The sequence below is a fragment of the Ambystoma mexicanum genome, chromosome 9, assembly GCF_040938575.1.
Source record: "Ambystoma mexicanum isolate Mex_15411 chromosome 9, UKY_AmexF1_1, whole genome shotgun sequence".
NCBI lineage: Eukaryota > Metazoa > Chordata > Amphibia > Caudata > Ambystomatidae > Ambystoma > Ambystoma mexicanum.
In genome coordinates, this window is record NC_090931.1 from 513,553,296 (window position 1) to 513,575,525 (window position 22,230).

General features: G+C 48.8%; 1 protein-coding gene across 4 annotated transcripts in view; it reads left to right on the top strand.

Moving 5' to 3' along the window:
• CLUH (clustered mitochondria homolog) overlaps window positions 1-22,230 on the top strand; it is a 2,231,193-nt gene that overhangs the window by 711,770 nt on the left and 1,497,193 nt on the right. The window lies entirely within an intron of this gene.

Consider the following 22,230-nt stretch of genomic DNA (forward strand, 5'->3'; position numbering starts at 1 on the left):
CTGTCCCCAGCTCACTAACAATGTTTGCATTCTCAAGCATGCAGTTGAGCGAGAGATCACAACATTTGGCTCCATTCAGAAGTATTGATAATACAACCCCACACAAAATAATTGTTGTAATGTGTTGATCTTTTATGTGATTTAATTGGTAATAAACAGAACAATGTATTTGTACTTGTATCTCAAACTGCATTCTTACACACCACTTTTCAATTGTAGAAAAATAGTTAGCACAAATGTTTGCAATTGTAACTAAGGGGTACACGTTTAAATTTGCCAGCTACTAGACTGACGTAAAATATTATTCTTTTTACTGCCGTGGCCCAGATGTGACCAACGCTTGCTCTGCAGAGAAGTTGGAGCCCCCAAGAGCATTCCCCAGTGCCCTACCCTATTCCCATTGAAGCTATTACAGTTAGAGGCAAGCTCCGCATGGGCAGGTTTCTGAAGTCTTAGGAGGTTAAACCTTGACAAATTAGTGTGCCCTGATGACACTGACTGCCCTCAGTGTCCATTGCCCAGAAGCATACATCGCTCGCTCCGCGGAGGGGCTGGAACCCCATCCCTCGATACTTTCCATCTGATTCTGCCCACATCAGCCATTAATTACAGCTACAGGCAAACTCCCCATTTGCTGCAACAGTTAAGCTTATATCCTTAACCCAGATGTCCCATGGCCTGAAATCCTTTGCATAGGCCATTATTGTTACGGGTAACAGCTGTTTGTCTCGGTTCAGACCTCAACAGTCTTGGTGGTGGGTGGGGGAGACCCTTTCTCAGTTACAAAACTGCTGTAGAGCTCAGCCTTCTAAACCCACTATCGTTTCTACTCTGCTGAAGTATTGCTTTCTTGAATGTGAGTGAGTGATAACATTTTTTGGTATCCATGGATTTTGGTCACCTATGGGCTTGCATGTAATGCAAAACTGCATTTTTGTCACTGGTGGCAATGCATTGAATATCTAACTATATTTGGTTGCCGAAGTGCCTGCATCCACTGTCTTATTTCTTGTTTGACCTGCTCCCCTTCCTTCCCTCGTGGCTGGGATTGCCTGCATTCGTAGGCAGGTAGGGAAAAGTTGAATGCCAAAAGATATCGGTCAGGTTAAGGAACTTTTCAAATGTTTTGGAAGCCTTTACATGCATGAGTCCATCTACGCACAGGCACTCAAGTGACACTCTGCGTCACCAACCACTTCACCCAGTTCCTGTTTTTTCCGCCTGCTAGGCGGGTTGGGATTTACTGTGCCCTGTGACACCCGCATTTTGTGGGTGTTGTGTCTAGCGGTTTCCTTAGTTTTTATTATGATTGGTATTTTTTTTTGTACTTCCTTACATTGACATGCCTCCCTCCTGAAGTGCCTGCCATACTACAGCTTACAAGCAGTGTATCCAGTGTAGGAAGCAGTAATAGGCACCCAACTAACACAAAGCCTACGTCCGGTGTTAAGGAATCCTTCATCCAGTGAGTTCTTGCGTTTTCTGTAGCTGAATTCGCATGAGTTCTCTTTGAAGTAGTCCTCTTTACATGTCAGAATTGGGACTGTTACCAAAGGTGACCAAAGAATTTGCAGGACCAGGAAGGATGCTGATCTTTTGAAGAGGGAGACCATCTCTGCCCGTGGGTACAGGTATCAGCAGCCGCCTTCGGTACTGAAGTGAAGACTCTACCCCCAATTTCAGGGTCTTCACAGGTCCATTTAGGGTGAAACCCCAGGTGAATGCACCCATGAGTGGGAGCCAGTCATTACCTCATGGTGGGAAAGCACGAGTATCTGTTGGGGTGGGGACGTGTCTAGACAGGATTCCGGCCTCTCAGCACCGGAAGATCTGTCCAAGCCAGACGAAATTGTTATGGTACCAAGAAAAAGCTCTGCTACCTCAGAGCAGTGCTTCCCTGTTCGGTGCTGATCAGGAGTGTTTTGCTCTATCTGGCTCGATTCAGTCCCTACCGGAACCTCTGGTAAAGTGACCTCATTAGTACCCCATTCAGTTACTAGTGTTTCTTCCGAGTCCCTTGTGCTGAGGAAAGCTCTCCCAGTAGGTACAAAGTGTGGTAGTAGTATGTCCAAGAAGACACCCTAAGACAAAGAAAGTGTTGACGGAGAAACCTAGGGGATCTATTTTGTTGCAATTTGACCATTCAGACTCTGGAAACCTTATTTAGAATTCTGAGCTTTTTGATTTTAGCAAGTATTTTACCATTCCTCCAGAGGAGCTTTATAGTACTCCAGTCAGATCTAAAACATCAGGGTTTCCACCTCTGTTCTCTCCTGATAACCAAGAGGCCCCTTTATCAAAAGCCCAGGTTGCCCCATCGGTCCCTAGGCATTTAGAGTTTAATATTTACGGTCCTGAACCTCCATCAGTTCTTATTGAGTTGCATGATGGGATGAATTGATCTTCAATCTCTATGCGGTTAGAAGAGGATCAGGCTGAACCCTCAGCTATGGTTGAAGGACATATCTGTAACTGCTTTTGAAACAAGCTTTCAAAGCATTGTTTTATGAGTTTTAGCTTGAAGGATTTAAAATAAAGATGGGTCCAACAGATATTTCACTATCAGATCCTTCTACTCGGGTGAACATAACTTCGCTTCCTCCAAATAAAAAACAATGTGTCAATTACCCTGATGCAGACAATGATGAGGAACATCAATCTAAATCCACTTAAAACATCGATTTCTGAAATGCTGTCCAAAGCAATGCAAGTTCTGTAAATATTTCCAGCATACAAACCTGAAGCTTCAGAAGTGTTTGCGATATGCAGCGGTCAAAGGTAGTACTACCTATCGAAACTTTTGAGCAGACCCTATGGCATAGGACCAAGCCTCATTTAGATTGAGCAATTGTTTGATTCCCGTACAAAGATCCCCAAGGAGGAGCCATTGGGGCCAATGGGTAATATGCCTGCTCAATCCACAGTAGTATCTGCAGCCTAGGAAAATCAAGAAGAAATCTTATTTGATTGCACCCCTGCAGTTGAGGCAAAACAATGCAGCTACAGGGTCTGGTTTCAGAATTCTCAACTAAGAGAATTTAGAGAAGTTTATTGAATTATTTCCTCAAGATCTTGTAGTTGAGTTTGCCGTCCAGATTTCAGAAGGTCGGGAAGCCGCATTCCATTAACTTCAGGTCATTAAGAACATGACACACCATGGCAAGGATCATGGATTTTGCTAACATTGTTGGACCCATCAACTTAGTTTTTACAGAAGTACAAAGCTAGAGTTATGCCTGCGAAATCATTAAGTTCGATCTCTACTAAAATGGACTGACCATCAGAGCTATCAGTCAAGCCTTGTCCATCATCGGTAAATGGCTTGGCTACCTCAGCCTCCGAGTCGCACTATGCATCTTTTAAAAATAGGAGGCTACACCTCCAGCTCCATCCACTAGTAAGCTAGTAATCTAAAAAGTCTGTTTAATTTAGACTCTGGGATGTTTGATAACCGTTTCGATTCTCATCAAGGAATATACATCACTGGTTGCAGGGAAAATGTTCCAATTTCTCCATCTTTGAAAAACCTTACTCAATGGCAGTTGGATTTTGATCATAATTCATATGTTACTCTTTAGCTCCAAAAAGCATCTCCGGAGCTTCTCAGAGAGATTTTAAAACTTCTCTTCTTGGAGGAGTAGAAGTGGTTCCAAGAGGAAAGATTTCAGGGTTTTTATTCTCACTATTTTATAATAACTTTTGAGATAGATTTCCAAAATCGACAATGGGGGTTGATTTTGGGAGGCCAACCTATTATGGTGAACAGAAAAGACACTCCTGTCTAGCAAATCCCGTTCAATTAGGTAGCGTAGCGGCAGAGTTTACCCTCAGGAGGGGCGTGAGAGTGGTCTAGGACTAAATGATCACACACAGCACTTTAAAATACACAATAATCAATGAAACCTTTAGGTAAGTATTGTCACAAAGCTACTATAAAATGCCTTTCTCCAGCATGACGTCTGGCATGGATTCACATGCTCATGAATATTCCTGTCGTCAGTCTGGGGAATCTCAGTAAAAGAAAAAACAGTTCAACTTTCACTTACAAACTGTATTTCTCCTTTAAACCAATCACTGTCCTCTGAGTCGTACTGACCCCATCCAATGACAGTCCTCTCCCTAAGCCCCAACTCTGGAAGCCATTTTTACTGCATGTTTCAGTGCTGGAAGTCCTTGAGTTTCTTTGCGAGCTACTTCTACATTTTTTGTGTGTTTTCGATGAAAAAAGGTTCTATTTGTGTTCCGAAAGATCTGTGTGCTCTCTTCTGCATCTGCTGACAGCAGGGATCCATTATTGATGAATTTTGGTGCCCCTCAAGGGTGGAGATCGTCGAAGATTCTAGAAGGCCTTCGGCCCTACTTCCACCCTCTGACCATGACGGAGGAGGAGGGGAAGGTCCCACTTCAAGCCCTGCACAAGTGCGGGCTACAGAATGTTTGTGGAAGATGAGCACCTGCAATGTCTCTATTGCCTGCATCCAGACCATAAGAAGGTGTAGTGCGAAATATGCCTTGGGTTCTCCAAGAAGACAATGAGGGACAGGCACAGTAGATTGGCGGCGTGGCTTAACGCTAGGGCCTCTGCCACGTGCTCCGAGCAGGGTCATGCCTCACCCAGGACCTGCCGGTCCGAGGGTGAGGTGTTCTAAGTCCTTTAAGGGCGCCTCATCCGTGGGGTCCCAAGACAAGGCCAAGAACCGCAAGTCCAAGTCAAGTGGGCTCGCTGCGGAAGCGGATCCCAAGGTGGATAGGGTGCGATCGACATCACCCTCTGCCTTCTTGGAAAGGAAATTAACTACCCCAGCTAAACTGCAGGAGAAGTCAGAGAAGTGACAGACGGAGGAGAAGGCAGAACTCCCCAAATAGTACCAATCGGCACAGACAAAGACTTTGCCGACTAAAGTTAGCGGTGGCTGCTATCACGACTGCTAAGGGAGCTGACCCTGTTTAGGTAGTCCCCGCAGCACAGAAGGTATCCCTGCATGTTAGGCAGAATCCTGTGCAGTTCCCTTAGGGAGCACTACAGAAGATTAAGACTACAGGTGAGAGCAATAAATCCCCTTTGGTATCAGTCTGTACCACAAAGATTTAGTTGGTAGCTGTGACTAAGCAGTCAGACTTATCTCAAGAGGGAGATGAGCAGTATTCAGGGTTTACACAATAGGCCTTCAGTACTATGGAACAAGGAAACATTGACCAAAGCTTTGTAATAAAAAGAATATATATATTTGTTTTATACACTTCTAGTTAAACATATCTAGCACAGTTAAGCAAGTTAAATTAGGTCAAAGAAAGTATACACAACTCCCTAATTAAATTGTAGACAAGTTTGCGCAAGAGTGAAAACTGAGCAAAACGGCACATTGTAAATCAAACACAAATGGCACTCTAGCAATTTCTCACAAGGGAGGGAAAACACAAGTTAAACAAAAATAACCTTCTTACACCCCTATCAACACTTCCCATATGTTTGTGAACCAGTTTTAAGCAAGACAGTGCATCAGTATAAGAAATACTTAAATGAAAACTGGCATTTCACAAGGTTTAGAAGTGGGGAAGAAAGGGTAGTTATAAGAAGTAGGTGCATCCATACAGTTCTTGTTGAGAAGCAAACTAGAGAAGGCAGTTCTAACAAATTTAGCCAGAGTCAGTAGGCCTGTGCCAGAGTCTGTGGTACAGGGCAAGGGCCCAGGAGCAAAATGTTCTTGTAGCTGCAGTCAAGTCTTTGGTTAATGATTTTGAAAAGGAGGATGGAGAAGGTGAAAGACAATGTTAAGAGATGGGGGCGGCCAACCCAACAGGTAGGTAAAGGATTTAAAACACCTTTAATTCTACCGCGAAAAAGGGTGGCCTGACGGAACAATGCACCTTTAAATGCGGTGGTGGTTGTTCCTGGTAGTTCCTGCAGTTCGGGGGATCCAGCAGAGAGGGAGAGAGGCTCTCGTCGTGGAGGAAGGTTCGAGTTACTGCACTTCCCAGGGATGAAACCAGCCGCAGTGCTGCCCGACGAATAAAAAGGTACGCTCCTTTAAATCGCAGTCCGGGTGGACTGGTGCCTGGCTAGCCGGCCTCAGAGTACAGGGTACTGGCGATTCAACCAAGGCAGGTCCGAGTGTGTAATTGGCAAAGTGGTTGGCCCCACCAGCTCAAGGGAAGAAGGCTCTTTCGGATGAAGATCTTCTCTCGTCATGTGGAGAAAAGTGGTGAGACGCTGCAGCAGGGCTTCACCGGTGGTTCAGTCGTTGCAGGGGTCTTTGGCTACTCTCCTTCGGCTTCTTAGTTCCAGCGGTGGCGTCTTGCTCTTCCAGTCCTCAGGACCCTGCTTTTATGCAAAAGGAGCCCCATTCATACAGCCTAGCTGCCACTCGCAGTGGAGTGGTCATCTTGGCGGGAGACCCTCCAGCCTATCAGGATAGAGTGTGACATGGGTTGGGGTCCAGGGGGTCCTACTCCTCCTCCCACACAACGGACCCGCCCCAGACTCTGTGGTGCCAAAAGGAGGGCTTCTTGGCAGAAGCCTGCCAAAAGGACGAACAAAGGATCCCCGACCTGGGTTAGGAGTTTAGAGAAAGATACGAGAAAGAAGTTATATTAAAGTTCTGGCAAATAAAACCCACCGGAGTAAAGTTAATATTAAAACACACCGGCGGTATGTTAGAGGCTGTCGGAAAATGTGGTCGCCTTGAACAATGGGAAAATCCCATAGGAAAATATTTGCGGTCGAATATTTATGGTAGTAACCACTGCCACCAGCCAGAAACTTTTGCGAGAGGGACTCTACGGTACCCTCTCGAAAATGAACATGAGGGAAAAACTATTAACCCTTCCCAGTACCTCCATAGTAAGATGGGTTGTACTGTTTAGTTCACAAAAATTGACTAGTAAAGTTAGTGGGGACTTTACCTGCCCTGGGAGGCAGTTGTCAGTCCCAGGGTATGGAGTCTATGTTTGGGGGTCGCTACGACACCCTTGTGTCACTGCACGGAGGGTGCTGTGTAACACATGTAAATAAAGATGGTTCCTATGGAGGTGAGAGAAACCCCATAGACATTAAACACAAAAATAGCCTCGAACACACATAGCAAAAAGGTCTAAGGGTGGGAAAAAAGTCTCACTTTTAGCAGGAAAAAGAAACAAACCCTTCAAATCCAGCAAAGCTGCTGGGGGACTCTATAGGTAAGGGAAATTAGCCATAGAATGAGAATTCTCCCTAACACTGCCCCCAAAGCGCGACAACAATGCAGTGACTTTGGCAAAGTCTGCTGGCATGCCAGAAGGTGGGAAACCGGCTCTGGCCCCGGTTTAAACTCCACAGGGGGTAAACACGGGGTGGGGCAGACGAGGAGGCCCCAGAACAGCACTTCTCAGGCCGTGGCCCAAGCCGTGGATGTCTCGTCCACAGACAATTACGATCAGGAGTCCTTGCATACTGTCCACAATGATGTGGACGACGGCGGCCTGGGGCCTAGTTTTACCGATCCCGCCAACTCAGCCGAGGCATTCTCCGTGGGCATTCTGTCGAAACTGCACGCCTTGGTGTCAGCGATACAGAAGAGGATGCCCCAGGCCAGGTTCCGGTGGTCCCCAAGTCCCTGTTCAACCTCCAACGAAGAAGAGGAAGCGTCATCCAACGCCCCCATTTCAGCCTCCACATCCGCGTCCGGCCCGTCTCCACTAGCCGATCCAGACACTGTGACAGATACGGCTACGAGTACAGACAAGGATATCGTTGCAGCGTATGGCGAGTCTCTGCATGTGGATGCTCCACCTAGTGCGTACCCACCAGATGAGGTGGGGACTTTCCACTCCATGATCTCCAGAGCCTCAGAGCTATTCCAGCTTTTGCCAGAGGAAACCAGGAAGGAGGGTTTCTTGTACCAGACCCGCGAGGCCAAGAGGAAGAAAATCATGGCGGTACCCCTTCTGGACGACATTTGGGAAGCGGGCCTAGCCCCCATGAAGAATCCTTGCACGGCTCCATCCAAACGGGATAGGCTGGAGAAGAAGTATCGGGTGCTGGACTGCTGCACCCAAGTGCCTGAGGTCTCCATCACTGGATTCGGTTGTATCAGTGGCTGCGAGGGTACGGTCAGCTAACTCGTCGTCTTCAGTCCTTCCTGACAGTAAGGGGAAGAGGATGGACGCCATGGGAAGGAAGGTGATTTACACCGCAGTGTCCACTATCAAGGCGGCCAAAGCACTGGTGATCCTAGGCAGGAAGGGGAAGTAGTGTCTGATCACGCCATCACAGTAGCATTTGACGTCGACATGGGGTTCCGGCAGATGGGGAACGGTGTCTACCTTCATCGCCAAGGCTGGATGAAGGCCACGAATTTCCAGCAAGAGGTCCAGGCAAAGGTGTGAGACATGCCTTTTGACGGAGAGAACTTGTTTGGGAAGGTCGTCGATGAGTCCCTACAGGCCTTCAAGGTGGATACAGAGACGCTGCGTGCCCTGGGAACCCTATAACAGCACGGCTTCTCCAGGGGAAAGCCAAGCAGGTCTGTCAAAGGTTTCTCCTCTTCGTACCGTCAGCCCTCCAAATCCATAACACAAGAAGCCTACAGAGGCTGTTCCCAGGCCTCCGGTACCGGAGGACAGTGTTGTCGCCTGCAGGAAGCCAGCGCCAAAGTAGGCCTCAACTGGCCGGGATGTCAGGCCCCTAAATGTGCACCCTGGTCGGAGGCCGACTGAAGAGGTTCGTCAGCGAGTGGAAGATGATCACCACCGACAGATGGGTGCTGGACACTCTCGCAGGGACGGAAAACCCTAGAGTTTCAATGCAGGTGTCCGCGGATCCCTCCAATTACTCGTCAGGAGCAGCACATCCCTCAGCTCCTGGAAGAGGTACAGGCCATGCTACGAAAAGGGGCGATAGAGCTAGTTCCCCAATGACACTGGGGCTCCAGAGTCTATTCCAGATACTTTCGGGTCAAAAAGAAGACAGAGGGCTGGAGGCCCATCCTAGACCTGTGCGTCTCAACAAATACTTGAAGTCCCAGAAGTTCAGGATGGTCACGTTGCAACATGTGCTCTGCCAGCTGGAGGAAGGAGACTGCTTGACGCCACTGGACCTGGAGGACGCCTATTTACACGCCGCCATTCACAAGAAACATCGGAGGTTTCTGCATGTCGTAGTGCAGGGTCAGTACTACCAGCTCAAGGCTCTGCCTTTCGGATTGAAGTCAGCCCCCAGAGTGTTCACAAAATGCCTGGCTCCGGTGGCTGCCCATCTACGTCTACGGTGCATACCAGTATACCCATGCCTCGACGACTGGCTCATACGGTTCCGCTTGCCGGAGTTGGCTGTGGGACACAGGGAGATGACGGACCAGCTGCTGACAGATTTGGGATTCTCCATCAACTATCTGAAGTCCTGCTTAACACCATTGCTGAATGCGCTGTTCCTACAAGTCAGACTCAGTACAGTGTCCTGTCTGACGTCGCCCTCTGAGGGGAGGGTAGCTGCCATTCAAGGGAAGGTGCAGCGACTGTTGTCGATGAAGACAGCCACGGTGCGGGCCTTGAAGTCATTGCTCGGCATGATGTCCTGCATCTACCTCATCATGCTCTGCAGGTTGCAAATGCGACCTCTATAGGAGTTACTGGATGCTCGCTGGAAAAAGGTGTCCGGAAGCTTCACGGACAAGATCCCGCTCGACTAGTTCTGTCGGGCGATAGGATGGTGGGGCGCCCGCTCCAACATCGCCCGGGGCACAGGCTTACAAAACCCTGCATACCAGGAGACGGGCACCACAGAAGCTTCCCTGGAAGGATGGGGAGCCCACACCGGAAGTCTGCACGCCAGAGGCCTGTGGCTGCTGGAGAAAGGATCTCCATATCAACATCCTGGAGCTACGGGAAGTGTTCTAGGCCCTCAAGTCGTTCCTTCCATCTCTGAAGGGCAAGGTGGTGAGGATCTTCACGGACAACACCACCACCATGTTCGACATCAGGAAACAGGAGGGCACTCTATCGCCAGCGCTTTCCAAGGAAGCGCAGGACTTGTGGCGTTGGGCAGTCGGACAAGAGATGTTCCTCGTCACTCTTCACCTAGCAGGGATCAAGAACACCATTGCAGACTCCCTCAGCAGGGAGTTGCGCTCCTGCCACGAGTGAGAACTTTGGCAGGACCAGGTAGACCGCATCTTCATCAGAGGGGCAGGCACCAGATCGATCTGTTTGTGAAAGCGGCAAACTCCAAATGCTAGATGTTTGCCAACAGATTCCACCAAACGAGGAGCCTGGGGGATGCGTTCTCCGTACCGTGGGATGGGCTGTTTCTGTATGCGTTTCCTCCTTTGCCTCTCCTGCTACGAGTCATCGACACACTCAGACAGTGCCAATGCAGGATAATACTCCTTGCCCCGGGGTGGCCGAGGGAGATTTGGTAACTGGACCTTCTCTAACCTGTCAGCGTCGCCTCCTGTCAAGCTGCATGTCGTTCTGGATGATTTTACCAGCGATGGAGGCGCAATCTTACATCACGACCCAGGATCGCTGAACCGGAGCTCTTGGCTGCTGCAGACCTAGAGTTTGGAGTATATGAGTTGCCAGCGGACTGCAGGGATGTCTTCGCAAAAGTCAGTGCGTTGTCGACATTAAAGTCCTACGGCCACAAGTGGAAGCAGTTCACTATGTGATGCTGATACCCGTTTGAGGGTCACAGCCCCAGCCGTACTTGCTACCATTGGCCAAGGCCGGACTGTTACATGCCTCCCTCAAGATGCATCTGACGGCAATATGCCACTACACCAGGTCTCTAGGAAGTTCTTTTCTTTGGTCTCATCGACTCATTAAGGAGTTTCACAAAGAACTTTTCAGATCTTTCCTGCCGGTGAAGGCTCCTATCCCGGCGTGGGAACTCAACGTGGTTCTGGCGAGGCTCATGGGGGGGCCCCCCTTCGAGCCTATGTATCAGGTCCTCAAGTTCCTCTCATGTAAAACAGCTTTCCTTGTGGCAATCCCCTCTACCAGGAGAGTTGGTGAGATCCAGGCACTATCCTGCAAGCAACCATACCTGGATTTCCACGAATCAAGGGTGGTGCTGCAAATGCACCCCTCTCTCATGCCGAAGGTTCCATTGGAATTCCACCTCAAAAAGCATTTGGTGTTACCTGTTTATTTCCCGAAGCCTTTGTCGCTGGATGAGGAGGCGTTGCATTCGCTGGACGTTGCTCATGCCCTGAAGTTTTACGTGACATGAACAAGAGTTTTCGGAAGACTGCACAACTGTTTGTGAACTTTTGGTCCTGTAAACCATGCAAAGGCCTTGTCCAAGGCTTCCATTTCAAGGTGGCTCTCTGGCTGCATCACCGACTGTCATCGGTTGGTGAACCGACCGATGACTGGCCAACCGAGAGCTCTCTTCCCCCAAAGCAATCGCTGCGTCGACGGCGTTCCTTTCTGGTGTGCCCCTGCTGACATATGCAGTGCTGCTATGTGGAGGTCAATGCACACCTTCACAAAGTTCTACTGCGGCGACAGGGATTCCAGGGAGGAGTCCAGATTCGGCCAAGCAGTTCTACGCAACCTGTTTGCTTGGGGTGAGTCCGTTCCAGAGGCAAGAGTTGTTTGCTTTGTTGAGCCTTGCCACCTCCCGTGATTGTGTAATGTTGTACTGCTGTGTATTCGTTATTCATGAGCATGTGAATCTATGCCAGACTCCGTGCAGGAGAAGGTTTAAGTTACTTAACTGTTACTATTGTTCTCCAGCATGCTTCTGGCATGAATTCACATGCGAACCCTCCCTCCGACCCCTCTGCATCTCTTCTTGGTCATACTGCCACTTTACGTGCTTACCAAATCTGAAGATGGCTGAAAGAGGGGCTTAGGGAGAGGACTGTCATTGGATGAGGGCAGCATGACCCAGAGTACAGTAATTGGTTTAAAGAAGAAATGCAGCTTATTTTACCTAGGATTCCCAGCCTGACGACGAGGGAATATTCATGAGCATGTGAATCCATGCCAGACCATGATGGAGAAAAATAGTTACAGGTAAGTAACTTAAACCATATACATTCTCCATTGGGGGTTTGCAGGAAAATCCTAAAACTTTACCCCAAAGACAGTTAATCAACTGTTTAGCAGAGTAATCAGCAATACCTTGAATTAATGTATCAGGCAAAGTTAGTGAATGGATAGAAAAGCAAACGATGATTCAAGCCTAGTGTAACATTAGAAAAACACAGTAAAACAGTTGAGGGCAGACCTAGCATAAAATCCCTAGCACTTAGTAAATCCACTCCTGAGATGGTACACGGTAGTGCCTTAGAGTCAGCAGTTCCAAAAGTTCTACTGTTCAGGTAGGTTAGCTTTTGCTGCCAGTGGTTCTGATTCAATGTTCCAAAAGCTAGAAATATATAATTTAAGTATCTCTCAGTCCCACCACTCTAGAAAAGGTTTAGGGGTAATCCTAGACCAGACTACCACTGATCTGAGTCAGGCATACGAGAGATAGGGTCGGGACCTTATGCCCATGTAACCCTATAGGGGACGATGGGGGCGGAGGGAGAAACGATTATGTTATTAACTTACCTCTTTTACTTTGATTTTCCCCAAGATCACTTCAGGGTTTCCAGAATCTGTTGGACACTTATTTCGGTGCTTGGTCCAGTTAAGGAAGGATTTGGGTTTGCAGGTGCAAAGTTATTTTCGGATGCAGGATTTGGAGGAGTTTGGTCGCAGTACCTGTGTTACGGTTCCATAGACTAGCCAGCTCATCACCCTTCTGCAGGCCAAGAAAAAGACAACCCATGTACCATTTATGTGCATGTCGTCACACTCACCCATGTGTCTGCAGGGGCGATGGACGAGCCTCCCTTGACCCTGAGTCCTCACTTCCCCTGTTTCACCCGGAGGAATGCCTGTCAAATACAAGGGGTACACTCGGACCAGAATGTCCCCCTATGGGCTTACCTTGATCTTTAGTAGGGTGTGCACTCCATCCTGCATTCGCAGGGGCGCAATTCACTCATGTGATTGGTGCCAACGTCTGTAGGCTGACTTCAGATGCCAAACGCTGTTTTATGCCTTCACAGCGAGGCCGAGTGTTCAAGGCGCCAGTTTCTTCACTGGCTAGAAAGTCATTCCCACACGTGAACGTTGCGCGGAGAATGTTGTGTCCAAAATTGTCTGTATTGTCTTTGTTTGCAGGTATTTTTGTGGGCGAGTAGCGCTGCATGTAGAAGCTAGCTGCTGGTAGGTTTGCGCAGCGCCTTCAATTCGAGCGCGCCTGGTAATGTCTCTCCCTTTCCCTTGCAGGAGGAATTATGTGGTGTTAGCGCCTCGAGTCCGGGTTCAGAGCTACTGGAGACTTGGTGGTTGGGTAAGTATGCACAGAGGCTTTTGGTAAGTATGCACTGCGTAGAGAGGGAGAGCGCAGTGAACTAAGAGTCTGTGTTATTGGGTCGAGCGCAATGAATAATGCCTCTTCTTTCTTTTGTAGGGGTTTGTGCGCTCGTACAACTGACCTGGATTCCAGCGTCGTGGGATTATTCGGTAAGTATGCGCAGCGTTACTGATGTGCGCGTGTTAACGCAGTTCTTCTTTGTTCTTACAGGTGCCGGTGCAGAAGTCCCCTCTTGACTGGAGATAGCTGCGGCGTGGTGTAAGAACGGAGGTTCTTAGGGAGCAGGTAAGTTGAAGCAGAATGATCCGGAGAGGGTAAGCAGAAGCAGGGTGTTCCGGAGCAGGTAAGCAGAAGCAGGATGATCCAGAGCAGGTAAGCAGAAGCAGGATGATCCGGAGCAGGTAAGCAGATGCTGGCTGATCCAGAGTACGGCAAGTGTGTTGCTGATACAGCTCACAGTTAGCAGCACGAAGCACTGGAAGAATCTTGGGTGTTGCTTATATAGCCAGCCACACCCAAACACTAGAGAGCTCATGAATTATCATGCACTTCCTGTTTGGCAACAGGAAGTGGTAACCAGGAAGTTACTGCAAACACTATGAAGGAATGAAAGGAGGGATCTGCTATGGATTCTTTGTGTGCCTATGCCAGGCCTACCAAGCCTCCACCCAGCTTGCCCCAACTACCTGCCTGATACCCATGACACATAAGCAATTCAACAAAAATCAATTAGGGCACGACCAATCAAAAATAATTAATATTGCAAAATGTATTCAACAAATGTAAAATAGGAATGTCCCATAACACAAAATAAAACAAACCAAGGGTTTAGTATAAACAATTTTAACAAACTTACATCAGAATTGTAAGTTAAAGACATTTTACCCCCATGAAGGCCACCCACCAAACCCATTATGTCAACCATCCATCCATATTCTAACTTCAATCATCCAACATGCATTACAAATACCCCAAACGTAAAATACATCATTCCGATTAAAAAGCACGACAGGTGATTGCCCATCAGCGCCATCATAGTATATGCAGAGCACCATTAGTGTGCAGCTTGTGTCAAAACGTGTTGTAAATCTACATATATACTAATTAACAGAGAAACAAAAAAGCAAAGAAACACTTTCTAGCTAATGATTACTAGCATGTGAGACATTTGTTCAAGCCATTAGTTGATGCCAACTTGAGTTTCGGCCTAGGACTGCAGCTTTTTTCGAAGAGTCAGGCCTTTTTCAGGGCAAGAAAGTTTGTTTGTTAGGATGGACAATTATTATTTTCACAATTGTGTGTCTATAGTCGAAGCCACACTCCGCTACTGACTATTGTTGACTCTCTAGCTTCATAGAAATCACTTGCTGTCATAAACCATTCATGATTCCTGTAGTGGTGTTTAGGTGAGAGAGACTTCTATTTGGTTGTTCGCCTGTGAGTGTGGCTCCAGTGAAATTAATCACCCATCTGGTGTTTTCCACAGCTCCACAGGTCTCCCCGGCACCTCCCCTCCCCTCCACTCTCCTGATTGTAACACAGGGACTACCGAATCCTGCTTTGTACCATCGAAAGAGCAGGCGCTGTACTGCTTCTGTTGTGACTAGAAGGCTCAAAATGCAGGCATCTTGTAATAAGCTGAAAATTCTCAATCATCCAAGTTCCAAGGATGCACTAGGAACAGTGATGGCTATAGCCCATGAGACCGCGGGCCACTATACTGGTTTGTCCAAGGACACTTCTGAATGGTCAGCAGGTGCGGATTCTCAGATATGGGTCGAGACTGGTTGTTCCCACTGGTCAAGGGGCTGGAGTACCAATGAGGGTCTTCTTGAGATCGACAGAGTAGCAGTGCTTAACCGGACTTGGCTGGAGGCAATGCTGGTCAGCTGAAATGTTGTCCTCTGGTCTTCAGTGGGCTGCAATTCTTCTTGGCGGTCTGGGCACCAACGATGATCTGAGGAATGCCTCCACAAGTCCTCCTTCTATGCAGGATTGATTGGATTGCTCTGTGTCTCTCATTATAGCCCTCGACCACGCTCGTATCCTCCTGAATTCAAGCCTTACTGCTCTGCCACACTGCTTGAACTGGGTTTGGTTAGTCCTCAGTGTCTTTCCTGATCACAATAATAGCTTGGCTTCTCAGAATTCACCCCCAGGGTAGATGCTGAAAATGCATCTCAACAATTGGTGGCATTGATGGAAGGATGTCTTTGCCACTCAGTGTAGATCCACTGGAGTGATTTGATAATTCTTGATACACAGACCTCTGAGCTTTAAAAGTTGTAGGCCTGTAAACATTACCTACCCTATCTTATATAATGGAAACATTCAATCGTGAAACACTTGCTCTGCGCAAGGTTGAATATTTGAAGAAATTGTGTTCAGAGAAAGGTCTGCCTACTTCTAGTAACAAAAGTTATCTAGTGCATACATTGATGATCAGCAGGTGTCTAGAAAGAGCTTTTGATCTGTCGATAGTGGTGCAGATGATGCTGTGGCAGGGCCTAGCAGTAGTATTAGGCTTGTTGTTGCAACCACAGAAGGTACAAGTGATTCTGATGAGACCTTCAGTCTTCTATCAATACATCTGAAGCTGAGACCCTATATGACTGGAAAATAAAAGAGCTTAGGCTGAAAAGGAATTGAACTTAAGTATATTATAGCTAGGATGTGGGGTCAGACAAAGTTGAGAAAGAAAAGGATAAAGCTTTTAATATGCAACTGGCCAGGCTCAATGGGCCCAGAAGCTCCTTCGGAGGGTCTGGGAATGGTTCTGGTTCCTCCCATCATCCAAGATTTCCTCAGGATCCGTGAATGTTTATTATGACAAGAATTAAATCATAGACTAGTTGACTGCATTTGCTCTTTTCAGGTAAGAAGTTGATGAATCTGACAAAACAGCTTGGCTTCTCAGCAGACTTCCCCAGATTGCTGTTATGGTATTTTTAAACCTGAGAGAAAATATTTTGAAAAATTAAAGCAGGCTCTGCTCTTAAAGTTTGGACTGTCTCCTTTCTAGTGCTTGGAGGTTCATAGACCACAAGGAGAATGTAACTTGGGTCACATAGGTCAATGATTCTCTAAATAATTGTGTGTGGGTAGAAGGCCCTAAAGTAACCACTTTTGAAGGCATGATGAATGTCATGCTGGAACTCCTTTGCTTCATGTTCCCCTGAGCTTAAACCTCATTTGGCTGACTCTAAGGCATTAGATCCTAAGACATTGTCTATTGCTGCTGACCTGAGGGTGTCTCACATGGTGTCCTATAAGGACATGGTAATTTCTAGCTTAGCATGAGGAAGGGAAGAAGCAGAACGAGAAACATTGTGGGACTGCTGGCCATTTAAAAGGGGATACGCCACATGCAGTAAACCTCCCTACATACACAGATCCTCGGAATCCTCTGGTAAACTAAGAGGAGCTGTCCAGAGCATCTTCAATTTAGCCAATGCCCCCCTCAAAGGTGTCCAATAATGCCCCTCACTCTAACAATAAATGGAGAAGTGGTAAGAATTCCTGTAAGTGTCCAGAGGTAAGTTCCTTGTACATTTCTGCTGGGAAATGATCTAAAAAACGTGGGTCTTGCGGGTGATGCAGCAGAACGACTATGTACATGGTCTCAAACAAAGAAAGCTGCCTTAGCCAAGCATAAGGGGAAGTCTAAGTCAAAAGTGAAACGCAAGACTGAGGAATCCAAGGTTCCTGAAAAGTGGGTGGCACCTTTCTCCCCTAATGTGGCTGCAACTTCAGTTGAGGTAACCTGACCAAGTTAGCGTCGATGATGAGGCGCTGCTTGAGCTTCTCAATCCTCAAGAACATCATAAACTGAAAAGTTTACTTCCAGAAGGAAAGCCAAGGTCGGAGCCAGTGCCCATCTCTGGAATGCCTAAGGAGACAGGCTTGTTCCCAATTAGAGGGTAACCACTCTGGGCAACATTGGATATATTGGGGAGCAGGTTTTCTGTATTGTGAATCCATAGTCAAGAGCAGGAGACCATAGGAGGTTGGTGGTCCCCCAGTCTGTGCTGCCCTTCCTCTTGCAGTTGGCACATGAAGTCCCCCTTGCTGGCCATCTTGGGATCAAAAGGACTAAGGAGAGGTATCCATGTATTTCTACTATTCTAAGATGGGAGTCCAAGTAGAAAACTACTTCAAGAGTTGCCCTACTTGTCAGCAGTCTGACAAAAGTGGAGCAACTATCTGCGCTCCATTTGTACCAGTAGTGGTAGGGATCGACATTGTTGGTCCCCTTAATCCTCCTACATCCTCTGGCAGCATATTTATCTTGGTGGTGGTTAACTATGCCCCAGATATCCTGGGGCCCTCCCTCTCAAAACAGTAACTGCTAAGTTAGTTGCAAATGCATAATTTGGAATCTTCAATCTAGGGTTGGTTTATCTAAAGAAATTGTCTGACGGAGGCACTCATTTTGTGTACCTTTTATGCATACCGGGTAGAAGGGGTGTTACATGTCTTATAAGGTTTCATTTCATCTGACTGCCATCCACAGACAAGTTGACATTTTTAAAGATTGAACAGGACCCTTAAAAGCATGATTGGAGCTCTTGAGGATCCCCAGAGAAAGTGGGATTCTCTATCGCCATGCTTATTGTTTACCTACAGAGAGGTGCCTTAAAAATGGGTTGGCTTTAGCACCTTTTAAAATCTGTTTGGTCCTCCAGTTAGGGACCCCTTGGCTCCAGTGAAGGAAGGGTGGAAGACGCACTATACTGAAGATACCTTAAATGTGGTAGATTATGTTCTGCGACTAAGAAAGATGATGTATTTCTTAATAGAGGCCAATGACGACTTGAAGGATGGTCATGCACTGGTTAAACTCTGGTATGACCAGAAGACTTCTTGTGTTCATTTCCTGATCATGGATCCTATAAGGTCTAGGGACCTGAAAGACTAGGTATGGTCAACTATTCAGTTGACCAGGGAAGGCCCAAAGAGCCTCCTAAAGTATTCCACGTGAATAGATTTAAAGGTGTTCATCTAAAGATTTGAAATGGGAGCTCTGCTGCTACTGGCTTCAGATAAGGAAGAAGAGTCTGGACCTCTTCTTGCTCTGTTCCAATGTAGACCTTAAAGTGGCTCCATTAAGGCTCTCCAATTGTCCCCTCAACTGAGTTTGCAACAGCAAGATGAGGTGCAGATTTGCTTAGGTAGTTGCCCCCTTGTTCTCGCTTACTCCAGTCGTGACACATTGGCTGTCAGTATGACTTTGACAGCATGGGGTATGGCATGGATTCACATGCTCATGAATATTCCCCGTCGTCAGGCTGTGAATCCTCGGTAAAAGAAACCGTTTCACTTTCACTTCCATGAACAATACTGTCCTCTGGGTCATACTGCCCTCAGCCAATGACAGTCCTCTCCCTAAGCCCCTCCTCCAGCAGCCAACTTGAGATTTTTACTGCACGCTTCAGTGTTGGGAGTCCTCGAGTTTTGCTCTGCGAGCTACTTCTATGTTTTTTTGTGGAAAAGGGTTCTATTTTTGTTCCAAAAGAGCCCATGTGCTCTTCTCTCCATCGGCAGTGGGGATCTGTTGTCGGTGAAGTTCAGCGCCCCTCAAGGGAGAAGATTGTCAAAGTTTCCAGAAGACCATCGGACCTACTTCGCGCCCTCCGACAATGACAGAGGAGGAGAAAGAAGGAAGATCCCTCTTCAAGCCCTGCACCAAGTGCTTTCTCCGAAATGTGTTTGGGGAGGGCAGCATCCACAATGCCTCTACTGCCTGCATCCGGACCACAAGGAAGGAGATTGCGAGATATGCTGCACCGCTGTCCTGACCCCTGAGCATGGGCATGCCTCACCCAAGGCCGGTCAGTCCGAGGAGCGGGCTTCTATGTCCTGAGAGGGCGCCTCATTCATGGGGGCCCAAGGTAAGGCCAGACGCTGCAGAAGTGGGTCCCGCGGCAGAGAGGGCGCGATCGACATCACCATCAGACTCCCTTGCTAGCCAGCAATCGAGCTCCTCCTCGAAGAGTTGTCCAACCCAGCTAAACTGCGGGAGAAGCCATGGACGGAGGAGAAGGCTAAGCAGCCCAAGAAGGCCCAGGAGGCACAGGAAAAGTCTTCGTCGACGATAGAGCTGGTGGTGGCTGCTCTTTCGAAAGCTAAAGGGGTTGCCCCTGAGAAGGTAGCTCCCACAGCGCTGAAGGTATCCCTCCCTCCGAGGGGAGAAGCCGCCATGGTGACTTTGACAAGGTCTGCCGGCACGCCGGAGAAGAGGACACCGCCTCAGAACCTGGTTCCATCCCCTCAGGGTGGAAAAGTGGGGGGGGCAAGGAGGCCCCGAATCAGTCACAGGCCGTGGCCTAAGCCATGGAACTTTTCGTCCACGGAGGACTAGGATATGGAGTCCCTACACACTGTGCATGAGGACGTGGAAGACGACGACAAGGGCGACACCTTAGAGTCAGAGATCCAGAAGAGGATGCCACAAGGGTCTGTTCCAATGGTACCCCGGACCCTCTGACCCACCACAGATGAATAAAAGAAAGCGCCATCCGACGCCCCCATTTCAGCCTCCACACCTGCGTCTGTTCCCATCTCCCCCAGCATACCCAGACCCGGGTACAGATACGGCCACGACGATGGACGATGATATCGTCGTAGCGGGCAGCGGGTCCCTGCAGCCTAGGGTGTCCCCACTGGACGAGGTGGGATTGTTCCACACTATGATCGCCAAAGTCTCCGAGCTGTTCCAGCCCGTGCCCGAGGAGACCAGGAAGGAGGGTTTCCTGAACCAGAGGTGCGAGGCCAAGAGGGAGCCAATCATGGCGGTACCCCTCCTGGACAATGTGTGAGAGGAGGATCTACCCTCTTGAAGAACCCTTGCACTGCTCCAGCCAAGCGGGATAGGCTGGAGAAGTACTGTGTACCAGAACCCGCCCCCAAGTGACTGAGGTCGCAACCAGCGCTGGATTCAGTGGATTTGGCGACCGCGAGGAAGCAGTCATCAAACCCGTCCTTGTCTTCAGTCCCTCCGGACAGCAAGGGTAAGAAGTTGGACGCCATGGCGAGGAAGGTGATCTACACCGCGGAGTCCACCATCAAGGCGTTCAAAGCAGTGCCGATCCTAGCCAGGTATGACACGGAGACGTGGTACAAGCTGGGGCCGATTCTGGAGTTCCTCCCCGATGACAAGAGGATGGAGGCGATCACCCTCTTCCAGGAGGGAGAGAGGTAGCATTGGATCACACCATCACAGTGGAGCTGGATGTTGCCGACACAGGGTTCCACCAGATGAGAAACCGTGTCTGCCTTTGTCGCCAAGGCTGGATGAAGGCCACAAATGTGTTCTTCAAGAGGGCTAGATCCTCCTCCCACACATCGTCCAGGAGAGGTACCAAACGAAGGTACTGGACATGCCTTTCGACACATATAACCTTTTCCGGAAGGTCATCGACGAGTCCCCTGCAAGCCATCAAGGCAGACAGACGGCCCGTGCCCTGGGCACCCTCCAAGAGCACCACTCTTCCTTCCGTTCCTCCAGTGGAAAGTCTGGCAAGTCTACGAAAGGTTTCTCCTCCTCGTACCGTCAGCATTCCAGATCCATGACCTGGGATACCCACAGAGGACGTTCCCAGGCCAATGAGGGAGGGCGCCAGGGTTGTCGTTGCCAGCAAGGCAGGGTGCTGGTGCCGAAGCAGGCCTGAACCGGCCAAGATGTCAGGAACCCACCCGTGCAACACGGTGGGAGGCCGGCTGACAAGGTTAGCCAGTGAGTGGGAAAAGATCACTGACAGATGGGTGCTGGATGCTCTCGCCCAAGGGCATACCCTGGAATTTCAGCACAGGTGTCCGCGGAACCCGCCAGTGACTCGTCAGGAGCAGCATGTCCCTCAGCTCTTGGAGGAAGTATGGGCCATGCTGGGAAAAGGGGCGATTGAGCTGGTTCCCCAGCGACTCAGGAGTTCCGGAGTCTACTCTAGATACTTCTTGGTAAGAAAAGTCAGGGGCAGGAGGCCCATTCTAGACCTGTGACATCAGAACAAGTACCACAAGTCTCAGAAATTCAGGATGGTTATGTCGCAGCACATTCTCGGCCAACTGGAAAAAGGAGATTTATTAACATCGCTGGAATTGGAGGACGCTTACTTCCATGTCCCCATTCACAGGAAACACTGCACGTTTCTACGCTTCGTAGTGCAGGGACAGCACTACCAGTTCAAGGACCTACCCTTCGGCTTGAAGTCGGCCCCCACAGTGTTCACAAAGTGCCTGGCACCGGTGGCGGCCTGTCTGCGTCTACAGGGTATTCACGTATACCCGTACCTCGACGACTGGCTCATCCGTGCCAGCTCGCAGGAGTTGGCCGACAAGACACAGAAGCGACCGTCAAGCTGCTGATGAATCTGAGATTCTCCATCAATTATCCAAAGACCCCTGACTCCATTGCAGAACGCGCTGTTCCTGTGGGCCAGACTTGATAGTGTCCTGCCTAGCATCGCCCTCGGAGGAGAGGGTAGCGGCCATTCAGGGGAAGGTGCAGCGGCTATTGCTGATGAAGACCGACATGGTGCGGACCATCAAGTCGTTGCTCGGCATGATATCATTCTGCATCTACCTCATCCTGCTCTCCAGGTTACAGATGCAACCGCTTCAGGAGTTCCTGGATGTTTGCTGGGTGCAGGTGTCCGGAAACTTCTCAGGCAAGATCACTCTGGACGACGAATTCCTTCGGTCGATAAGGAGGTGGGGCGACCGCTCCAACATTGCCCGTGGAACATGGTCTCAGAACCCTCCATTATTGGAAACGGTCACGGCGTACGCTTCCCTGAGACTGGGGAGCCCAAACCGGACGTCTGCACGTCAAAGGCCTGTGGCTGCCAGAGGAGAAGGATCTCCGTCCTGGAGCTACGGGC